This window comes from Phodopus roborovskii, unplaced genomic scaffold (assembly GCF_943737965.1).
Source record: "Phodopus roborovskii unplaced genomic scaffold, PHOROB, whole genome shotgun sequence".
Taxonomy (NCBI): Eukaryota; Metazoa; Chordata; class Mammalia; order Rodentia; family Cricetidae; genus Phodopus; species Phodopus roborovskii.
In genome coordinates, this window is record NW_026125264.1 from 3,831,410 (window position 1) to 3,843,474 (window position 12,065).

The window sequence follows — 12,065 nt, forward strand, 5'->3', positions numbered from 1 at the left end:
TCTGGCTTGTTAGTTGATTGTTTGTTCTTTATTTTCTTTCTATATGAAGTTTCTAGGCCATTTTTCTAGGAGAACAGAAATGAGAGCATATGGGACTTATTAGATTGGTTTAGACAGTTTGGTCTGAGTAGGTCAACAATAGCTGACTTCACCATGGCGAGGTTGAAACCCACCAGCTAGCTGCTCAGACTCTGAGACTAGACACATCAACAGGCACCAATGGCCTGCCTGGAGGATGCCTGGAGAAACATGTTGGAAGGTAAATGAAGCAGAGACCTGATGGCAACAGCAGCAACAGAGTAGATGAATTAACTCACAGAAAGATGTGGAGGCAAGCATTATTCCCTTGGACCTCCTTATTTCTGAGCTGGCCACCCACATTTTGGGTAGGTCATCCACTTTAGTTGACTTAATCAAGAAAATATCTCACAGGTGTACCCAATTAAGATTAACCATTGTTTTCCATTTGGTATCAGGGTTTTGCTGGTTGCTGTGTGGTACATGATGAACTTAGCTCTCCTGGGTTTCCCCATTCCTCTCAGCAAACAAACTGTGATTGATGCTGTTTTCCTCTTCTGCTTATAGCCTCCCTCTAGTAATTTTACAGGACTAGCTTGGCAGATACAATGTGCCTTAGTTAGTGCTTGTATTATCTTTTAAAATTGTCTTCTCCAATTTAAAAGATAGTCTTTATGGATATGGCAATCTTGGTGAGCCATTATCTATCTATTGTCAGAGCTTGAAATATATCATTCCATGCTTCCTGTCATTCATCATTGCTGACAAGAGATGTTATGCTATGATATATTTCTACCTCTGTAGGTGGGTTGACATTTTTCTTGACAATATTGGGGTTTTTTGCTTTGTAGGATTTTTTTTCCTTCTTGACAATAGTTTGTCAAGCAGAGGTCATGTCTGTTTGGGGTTCTAAGTACTTACTATGTTTGGCTGCCCATTTCTTTCTCTAGATTTGGGAACATCTTTGCTACAGTTTCATTGAGTAAATCCTCTGTGTATCTAGTGTTTATCTCAATTTTTTTCTCTTGTCCCATAAATTCATAGACTTGGTCTCTTGATGGTATCCCAGAGTTCTTCAACATGGTGATCATGCTTATTCATTTATAGTTTCCTTCTTGATGTTGTGTTTTGTCAACCTCATCCTCCATTCCTGGTGTTCTTTCTTCTGCTGCTTCCCATTGTGCGTGTGTGTGTTGTGTGTGTTTCTAACATTGTTTTCAGAATAACAGTTTTCTTACTGAATTTTCTTCTATATTTATCTCCCATAGTTCTGATTGTCTCACCTGTTTTGCTGACACTTTCCTCTATGTTTCCGACTTTCCTTCTCAGACCCTGACTTAATCCATCTACTTATTGATACCCTCTTTTAGGTCTTTGATTATTTTTACCAGAGGAGTTTTGGAATCTTCAGCTGGCATTTCACCTGCCTCAATATTATCAATGCAGCAGGCGGCAGGGGTTTCAGCCTCCTTTGGGGGAGTCCTGTCCTGTTGCTTTGCTTTTGTCATGTCTCTTGTATTTCTGTCTTGTGATTTGCAACACTTCCAGGTTGCTTTGTGAGGATTTTGTTATTGAGCAGCCTTCTCTTTTTTTTGGGGGGGGGGGTTACATATTTGGGTTTTTTAAAAAATATTTTTTTATTTAAATTAAAAACAATCTTATTTTTCATACCAATCCCAGTTCCCTCTCCACTCCATCCCCCCTTTCCCCCCACCAACTGCCCCATCCCACTCCCCATCCACTCCCCAAGGAGGGTAAGGCCTCCCATGAGGGATCATCAAAGTCTGACACATATTTTGGGGCAGGACCTAAGCCCTCCCTCGTGTATCTAGGCTGAGAGAGTATCCCTCCATAGGAAATGGGTTTCCAAAGTCCATTCGTGCAGTAGGAGTAAATACTGGTTCCACTGCCAGAGGCTCCATAGACTGCCCAGGCCTTCTAAATGACACTCACATTCAGGGAGCCTGGTTCAGTTCTATGTGAACTCCCTTCTCTTAAAAGCTCAATAACAGAAAGAGATTCAGGGGAAAAAAGAGTTCTTAGTAATGAAAAACATCTGAAACAAAATTAGATAAATATCAGAAGAGGAATAAAAGAACAAAACATGAGAATCAACAACACTCAGATAGATAGGGTCATTGGCTTACTCCTGAAGCATCAGGAAAGGCTCTCATTTCTCTGTCAAAGTCACCCCAAGAGCCAGAACAGCTGCGGAAGTTCTCCATTGGAGGGCTGAGCTTCGAAACTACTGATGAGAGTCTGAAGAGCCATTTTGAGCAATGGGGAACACTCATCGACTGTGTGGTAACGAGAGATCCAAACACCAAGCGATCCAGGGGCTTTGGGCTCGCCACATACGTCACTGTGCAGAAAGTGGGTGCCGCTATGAATGCAAGACTACACAAGGTGGATGGAAGAGTTGTGGAGCCTAAGAGAGCTGTTTCAAGAGAAGATTCTCAGAGACCAGGTGCCCACTTAACTGTGAAAACGATCGTTGTTGGTGGGACTAAAGAGGACACTGAAGACATCACCTGCAACATTATTTTGAGCGGTATGGGAAAACTGAAGCGATTGAAATCATGCAGGGCAGAGGCAGTGGGAAAAAGAGAGGGTTTGCTTTTGTCAGCTTTGATGACCATGCCTCTGTGGACAAGAGTGTTATTCAGAAACACCACACTGTGAATGGCCACAACTGTGAAGCGAGAACAGCCCCGTCAAAGCAAGAGATGGCTAGAGGGCGAAGTGGTTCCAGAAACTTTGGTGGTGGTCGTGGAAGTGGTTTTGGCGGCAATGACAATTTTGGTCAAGGGGGAAACTTAGTGGCCATGGTGGCTTTGGTGGTAGCCGTGGTAGTGGTGGATATGGTAGCAGTGGGGATGGCTATGATGGATTTGGTAATGACGGAAGCAATTTTGGAGGTGGTGGAAGCTACAGTGGTTTTGACAATTATAATAGCAATCAGTCTTCAAATTTTGGACCAATGAAGGGAGGAAACTTTGGAGGCAGAAGCTCTGGCCCTTATGGTAGAGGCCAATACTTTGCTAAACCACGAAACCGAGATGGCTATGGTGGTTCCAGGAGCAGCCACAGCAGCTATGGCAGTGGCAGGAGGTTCTAATTACAGCCAGGAAACAAAGCTTAGCAGGAGAGGAGAGCCAGAGAAGTGACAGGGAAGCTACAGGTTACAGCAGATTGTGAACTCAGCCAAGTGCAGCGGTGGCAGGGCCTCGCTGCTAAAAAGAAGACATGTGTTAGACAATACTCATGTATATGGGCAAAACCCCCAGGACTGTATTTGTGACTAATTGTATGTATAACAGGTTATTTTAGTTTCTCTTCTGTGGAAAGTGTAAAGCTTTCTAACAAAGGGTTTTACTGTAGCCTTTTTTTCACCCATGCTGTTGATTGCTAAATCTAATAGTCTGATCATAACACTGAATAAATGTCTTTTTTCTTTTTCTTTTTTAATGTGCTGTGTAAAGTTAGTCTACTCTGCCATCTTGGTAAACTTCCCCAAGAGTGTGAAGTTAGAATTCCTTCAGGGTGGTGCCAAGTTCCACTTGGGATTTATTTATAATTGCTTGAGTGGAGAAGCCATTGACTTCAAAAACCTTGGTGTAGTTAAACTGCCAGTTATTGTTGTGACTTTAATGAGTTTCACCATTAAAAGGGTCATCCAAGCAAAGTCGCAATTTGGTTATAAAATGGTTGTTGGCACACCCTATGCAATATCAATTGAATAATGGTAGCAGATAAAATAGCAGATGGGAATGGGAATGAAGCTTGTGTATCATTCGTAACCATGTGTAATCAATAAACAATTTAATTTTCTTGAAAAAAAAACTCAGATAAAGTCAAAATACTACTAAATGTATGGAGGGAAGCAAAACCAACCGCAGAGAATAACATAAAAAGAAAAACTAGGAAAAGAAAAAAAATTAATGCCCAATGAAGACAAAACGTGTAAATACAATGTAAATAAATAAATGTAAATGTATGAAGAATAACAAAATATCTTTAATTTTGTATACATAGCTTTCATATGTATATATGCACATATATGTTCATATTCATATCTATCCCCCTATGTCCCCCTTCCAATTCCCTCATATCCCCTTCAACAGATACCTTTCCAATTTCATGTCTTTTTAAAAAATAAGCTATTAAGTCTAGTTAGTGGTGCCTGTGTTCCCATGGGTCTGGGAGCCTTCCAATAGAATATAGAAATCCTACCAATGGCCACATCCTCAAAGAACAGTGTTTCTTCCTCCAGCAACCACCAACTGCCAAAAAAGCTCTTCAGTAAGGAGAAGGCCCTGAATATTATCTATCCCACCTATGCAAGACTTTTATCTGGCTTGATCTTGTGCTGGTAACCACAGGTGCCATGAGCTCATGGGTATGACAGACATATTATACTCGGATATTTGGTGTAGATTAAACCTGCGTCCTCTATGTCTTCATGCTTTTGTGGCAAGCACTCAACAGCATTCCTCTCCATCCTCGGGCTCTTGCATTCTTCTGACTGTTCCACAATAATGTCCCTCCTGGGTATTGAGAGAGTGGTGAGTGGACATAGATGTCCCATTTTATACAATGAAGTAAAGATACCACTGAAGGTATCGTAAGAGAAGGGCAGAGCTCACAAGAGAAAATAAACAGGAGAAAGGAAGATGACATGATGGCGAAGCTCCTTTTTGGGTCCTCAAAAATTGGATACTGTCCCTGTCTCTGCCTCCTCAGTGCTAAATTACAGGTGCACCATGCTGTGTCGACTGCTGTGCTGTGATTAAACCAAGGTCCTTATGCATTCATGGCAAGCACTTATCGTGTGAGTCCCGTCTCCATCATGAGCACCACATTCTTTTATGGCATAACACATGTCTGGCCTTCTCTCTTGGAGAACACACTAATACTCAATTCTTACATGCATGAGTTCATTGGAAATTGGAAAATGAAGATATTCTATCTTTTCTTTTTCACTTCTTTACTGGAATAATCTGTAAAGGGACTTTTCCTCCCATTGACTCTGGTGATTGTTATGATTTGAATATGACATGTCCCCAAAGGCTCTTGTCTTAAACATTATCTGTTGGAGAGTTTGTGGAAACTTCAGAAGGTGGAGCCTACATGCCGGAAGTGGGTTACTGGGAACATGCCTTTGCAGAAATGCCCTTGCCCACTCTTGATTCCTTTCTTCCATGAGGTGGACCACCCCCTCCCCATTATACTGCCTCACCATGGGTCTAGATCAACAGAACGAAGGGTGGTGGGCTGGATTCTCTGAAACCCTGAGTAAAAACGAAGAATTCTTCCCATAGGCTGTTTTGTTGAAGTCCTAACTTTACAGATTGTGAGTGGTTGTTTTGGGCAATAGGGAGACAATCAAGGTAAAATGAGATCATAAGGGTGCAGCCCTAATCTAATGGCACTGAATTCCTTATGAAATGAAGGTGACATCAGAAAATTTGTCGTTCTTTCCACATCCACACAGAGGGCACATGAAAACACAGAAAGAAGGTGGTCATCTTGAAGCTAGTACAAGATTTCAAAAAGACCTAATTCTGGACACCATGATCTTGTATTTCTGGGATCCTAAATCATGAGGAATGTATTTTTGTTGGTTAAGCCATACAGCCTGTGATATTTTGCTATGGTATCCTGAGCAAACTAAGTCACTGGCCGGTAGAATTCATACACACAGGGAATGAAGGTTACTGTTTGATCCTCTCTCTTTATTTACCAAATTTCAAGACAATTAATCTGTTTCTATCATCCTCCAAAGGTCACCCCATTGTGCAGATTCCTTTGTCATTACTGAATCACGGGTTTAAGAATAGTTTATACATTTCAATCCATCACATTCCTATTCTAACATTCAAACTATTTCATCTTTGGCCAGCAGGGAATCACTTCATGTTAGCAACAGAGTCCTTTGCCTCATTAGTCTTTGAAGACTCTGTATGGGGTATGGCTGCATATTTCAAGTTTTTCTGGCTCTTGTATTTTTCTTCAGACAGAAGATAAGCTATATTTTCAAGAAGCCTTGGTTCCCACTAATGAGAACAAGTATTTCAACAAAACAAACTAAAGACTAAAGCATTGTTGCTTGTTTCTGGGATGGTTAATATTTCTAGACTAGGGTTGATGTGAATACACAAAATACATTCATACACATATACCCATACACACACACATTCATACACACACACACATTCATACACATATATCCATACACACACATACCCATACACACATTCATACACATACACCTGTACACACACCCCATGCATGCTCACACACACACACACACACACACACACACACACACAGAGTTTTGCATGTGCAAGCCCATGCCTGATCCCAGTCAATATTGTACTATATCTTTCTCCCCTTTTTTATGTGGCATTTTTCCCTATTGAGATGGACACAAATGTTTATTCTACCCAAACAAAGAGCCAATGACAGACCAAAGTAATAACACCACCCAAGTCCAATTTGGAGAACCAATGAGTTTATCAGGGTTTACTTACAGGAATATGAATGAAAGGTTATCTACAGAAGCAGGAACCATGCAACCAAATCATTGAAAGCCCACCCAAGATGGGTGACAGCTCATGAAGGCCAGAAGCCTGAATCTCACTGCACCACTTGCAGGCAGCTCTACAAATCAGAATGTCTTTCTGACAGCTTGTCAGGCCTTTGTCTCCTCAGTTGTCCTTACTGCTCATATGACTTTGGGATTGACATGGGCATCTGATGTGGGAGGTCCTTCTGTATACTGTGAATATATGTTTTTCTTATTGGTTGATGAATAAAGTTGTTTCCGCCAGTGGATAAGCAGGAACAAAACAAGGATGTCCAATCTCTCAATCCCTACTCCATATAGTACTTAGCTCTTAGCTAGAGCAATGAGAAGGGGATCAAGAGATACAGTCAGGGATGGAAGAAGTCAATGTAGTCTTATTTGCTGACAATGTGGTCTTTTGCTTTTGTTTTTGTTTTGTTTTGTTTTGAGTCATCATCTTTCTGGGTACCCTTGGTTGGTCTGAAACTCACTATATAGAGCAGATCTGGCCTCAAACTCATAGTGAGCTACCTGTTTCTGTCTCCCAAGTGCTGGGAATAAAAGAGTATGCTATCATGCCCAGGCAGGTGATGTGATTTATATATATATATATATAAATCCCTAAAGACTCCACCAAAAAACATCTATAGCTGACAAATTCTTCTACTAAAGTGATGGGGTATAAAAATTAATAGACTTTATTTTTCATCATTTTTTATTCATTTTACATACCAACCACAGTTTCCCCTCCCTCTTCTTCTCCCATTCCCTCCCCCTCCCTTCTATTCCCCCCATCAACTCCTCCTCCATCTCCATTCTGATGGAGTAAAGCCTCCCATGGGAATCAATAAAGCATAGCATATCAAGTTGAGGCAGGGCCAAGCTCCCCCCTCCTGCCCCTACATCAAGGCAAAACAAGTCATCCCAGTATAGGGATCATGTTCCAAAGAGCTAGCTCATGCATCAGGGGTAGGTCCTGGTCCCATTGTTAGGGGCCTCACAAAAGACCAAGCTGCACAACTGTCACCCAGATGCAGAGGGCCTAGGTGGGTCCCATGCTGACTCCCTAACTGTCTGTCCAGCATCTGTGAGCTCCTACAAGCTCAGGTCAGCTATCTCAGAGGGTTTCCCATCACAATCTTAACCCATCCCCTTGCTCATATAATCTCTTCACCCCCTCTTCAACTGGACTCCCAGACTCCTACAAGTGCTTTGCTGTGGTTCTCTGCATCTGCTTCCATCAAGTACTGGATGACAGCTCTATGATGACAATTAGGGAGGTCACCAATCTTATTACAGGGGAAGGCCAGTTCAGACACCCTTTCCACTATTGCTGGGAGTCTTAGCTGGGGCCATCCTTGTGGGTCCTGGGGGATTCCTTGGCACAAGAACCCACATCTGACAGGGGATTGATATCCAAAATATATAAAGAACTCAAGGAACTAGACATCAAAATACCAAATATTCCCATTAAAAACGGGGTACAGATTTAAACAGAGAATTCTCAACAGAAGAATCTTAAATGGCCAAGAACAATTAAAGAAATGTTCAACACCCTCAGCTATCAGGGAAATACAGATTAAAACAACTCTAAGATACCATCTTACACCTATGAGAATAGCCAAGATCAAAAACAATAATGACACCCTATGTTGGAGAGGATGTGGAGTAAGGGGAATACCCCTTCACTGCTGGTGGGAGTACAAACTTGTACAGCCACTTTGGAAATCAGTATGACACTTTCTCAGAAACTGGGAATCAGTCTACCCTGAAGACCCAGCGATACCACTCTTGGGCATAAGGACACTTGCTCAACTATGTTCACAGTAGCATTACTTATAACAGCCAGAACCTGGAAACAATCTAAATTCCCCTCAACCAAAGAATGGATAAAGAAAATGTGGCAAATGTACACAATGGAGTATTACTCAACAGAAAACAAACCAAAACCAATGACATCATGAAATTTGCAGGCAAATGGATGGAACTAGAAAAAAATCATCCTGAGTAAGGTAACCCAGGCCCAGAAAGACAAACACAGTATGTACTCATTCATAAGTGGATATTAAATGTTAAGCAAAGGACAACCAGGTTACAATCCTCAGCCTCAGAGAAGCTAAGAAACAAGGTGAACCCTAAGAGGGATGGAAGATCCTGCGAATAAAAAATAGAGGAGATGCCCTGTGTAAATTGGGGGCAGGGGGAGTAGAGGGGAGGAAGGGAACATAAGGGATCAGAATGGTTGAATTGGGAGGGGGATGGAAGGGGAGAATAATGAAAGAGATATCTTGATAGAGGGGACCAGTATGGGATTAGGGAGAAACCCGGTGCCAAGGAAATGTTCTTTATTTCTAAACAGAATTTGTAAACACACAATGGAAGGCATTCTTTGGATTTTGGAATCTCTTCTAGGCTACCAACATGCCCTCCCCCTGATGCTACCATTCCTGGTGGGATGTTCAAAGCTCTGAATTCAAACAAGACTTCAGACTAGGGCCCGAGACCCCTGCTGGTTCAGCCCAACATCCCAGGCAAGCAGCAGATTCCTTTCCACTCAGCCTCAGTATTCTGGCCTCAGCCTTGCATGCTTTCAGCTTTGCGTGCTGACCTTGAACTTACAAAATCCACTAGCAATACTGCACATCAAAGATCAGCAATCCTGGCTGAAAACCAAGATGAAGAGGCCAGGCAAGATGGGTGACCCCTCAGACCACATTTTTCCTCCCCATGTGCTGGCATTATGTAAGCCCCTCCAGAATTAGATAGCACCTGGCAGAGAAGAAGACTCTGAAAGGAATTGAGATGTCAACCTCAGTCTCTGCTCTCCCTCCCTCCTCCAGCCATTTGGGTCCTCCCCCGTGTCTCCCAAGAAAAGCTGGGCTTGCTCCAAAGTCCTTTTGCCCTTTGCTCAGCTAAACTTGGGTAAATTGGGGGCAGGGGGAGTAGAGGGGAGGAAGGGAACTTAAGGGATCAGAATGGTTGAATTGGGAGGGGGATGGAAGGGGAGAATAATGAAAGAGATATCTTGATAGAGGGGACCAGTATGGGATTAGGGAGAAACCCAGTGCCTGGGGCTTTCTGAGCCTCATACTCTTACATTGCAGTTGTCTGTGTAAGTGCCACCTATATAAAATGGAATTCCTTTACCAGCACCTGTCCCTCTCTTGCTCTATAAAACTTCTCTCTTCTATGACTTTATACATGTACATAATGCATCTTGGTCACTTTTTTTATCCTCCTCACCTAATTCTGTCATTCTTCTCTAGCTTCCACTGAACCCCCTCCTCTTCCCATCAAGTCCTCCTCCTTTTTCTCATATTTTCATTTCTTTGTCTTGTAACCCACTGAGTTTAAATAGGAATGATGACAGTGGGAGAGGGATGAGTCTATCTTCTAGCAATATTTAACTGCTGATAACTCCTTGGGGAGGAGTAGGGCTTCATGAGCCCCTTCCCATCCATGCTGGAATTTTGACAGGATCTTGTATGCGTTCATCAGTGTAATTGCCATGTCAGGTCCACAAGACAACTTCTCACTCTTTCCCATCTTCACCATCTCATTTTCTTCTGCTCTCTCTTCTGCAATATTCCCTGTGCCTTGGGAGATGTGATAGAGATGTCCCATTTAGGGCTTGGCACTCGCCAATCGTTTATTCTCAGCACTTTGAACAGTCACAAATCTCTGCATTAACTACTGCCCACTGTAAACAGAAATGTCTCTGACCAAGGCTGATAGCCACGCTAACAATGGTGGTAGGTGCCATGGTTCCCTTTTTGGGTCTGTGACCTCCCCAGCCAAGGGCTTTTGACCAGGTTTAAAGACCCAGGCTCCTTACTTGATTTTTCTTCAAAATAGTAATCAGTGTTCACACTAACCCATCATACATTCATCTGTTTGCTTCTCCTTAGTCTCTTCTATTGAACTGTAAGTTAAACTCCAGAGTTATATTCTTGCTTCCTCCTCAGCCAGACCTCTTGGGACACAGAAATTCTTGAGAAAAATCTGTTGAATTATGTCTCTGCTACCTGCAAATAGAAACTCTCATCAGATATTGTTTTTGTGCATGCAATAAGGAAAATTATATTTATTAGAATGTGTTCTTGGTTCATCCATGCTTAGAGTTTGTTGTGAGTTGTTTAGGTTTCTGCAGTATTGGGGATTGAATCCAGGGCCTTGCTGGTGTTAGTCAGGCACTCTGCCACTGAGCTACACCTCTCCCCTCTTTACCCTTTATTTTGAGACAGAGTCTCACCAAGTCATCTAGGCTGGCCTTGAACCCATGCTATAGCCCAGGTACAACTTGAACTTCACCTCACTGTTTCAGATCACCCAGTATATGAGTTTATAGGTCTACACTACCAAGCTTAACTGAGATATGTTGATTTTCCAGCTCTGCTATCTGTAAGCACCTACAATTTACCTTATGGGACTCTAGGTTCCCACAACACTGCCATAAATGCCAAGGACAGAAGTGTTGCTGACCTTGGGGCTCTGCACTGCTCATCCTGATAGATCAAGCCAGGCCATAACAACTCTGAGATATACAGGCTGAGCTTGAGCACCCAGATTCACTTCACAGAGCGGCTCCAGCTTTGGGGGATAATTGGAAAGATGATCACCAGGAAATTGTTTTCAGGACAAGCAGGATCCAGGCACAGCCATCACTGCCCCCAGCCCCTACCTGGTCTTTATTTCTCTTGAGCCATTATCTAAGCAGAAAAGGATGATCCTAGCCTTGTATGGGAGATTTAAATACCACTAGTGTACAAAGGGAGCAGCCTCAGAGAGCAGGGATGCTAACATCATTGAGAAGAGAAGATGACCCACCCAATATGGTGTCCACTGAGGAAACTAGATGACTGTAGCCTATGGTCACATAGCTGCATACTCATGGGGACCGGGCAAGTGACTTAACAGCTAGACAGAGCCAGGCAGACAGTTTGTCTGTATCCCTCTTCAAAGGGGTAGCTTTGATCAGGTCTTGCCAAAAAGGAATACAGGCTCAGTACGGCCAGGTTTTCTGATTTCTTACTGAAAACCAGAACTCCAAATGTGTCTATGAAATCTACCAATTTTAAATGTTGCCAACAGAATAAAAAATTTTAGAAACACTATTTTCTAGTTAACATTTCCATATTACAAACCACCCTGGATTTAGTGACGTGAAACAACTGTTCTGTTATGCCCACAAAGTCTCTGTGACAGGAGTTTGGACAGTATGAGTGGAGATGGTTTGACTCAGATCCATGGTGTCTGGGGCTTCAGCTGGGAAGACTCAAGCACTGGCGCTAGAAACATCTGGAGGCTTCTCCACTCACATAGCTGGTGCTTGGGCTGGAATGACTCAGGCGTGACTCGGCTGGGACAGTCCACTGAAGTCTCTACACATGGCTTTCCATGTGGCCTGAGCCTGTCATGCATGGCTCTGGGTTCTGAGACTGCGTCCCGGGAGTGGGCTCTGCAGGGGAACCAAGCGGAA

General features: G+C 42.8%; 1 pseudogene; it reads left to right on the top strand.

Annotated features, from left to right (window-relative positions):
• Nucleotides 1-219: 219 nt before the first annotated feature.
• Nucleotides 220-3,198, top strand: LOC127229068 (heterogeneous nuclear ribonucleoprotein A1-like; annotated as a pseudogene).
• Nucleotides 3,199-12,065: the final 8,867 nt, after the last annotated feature.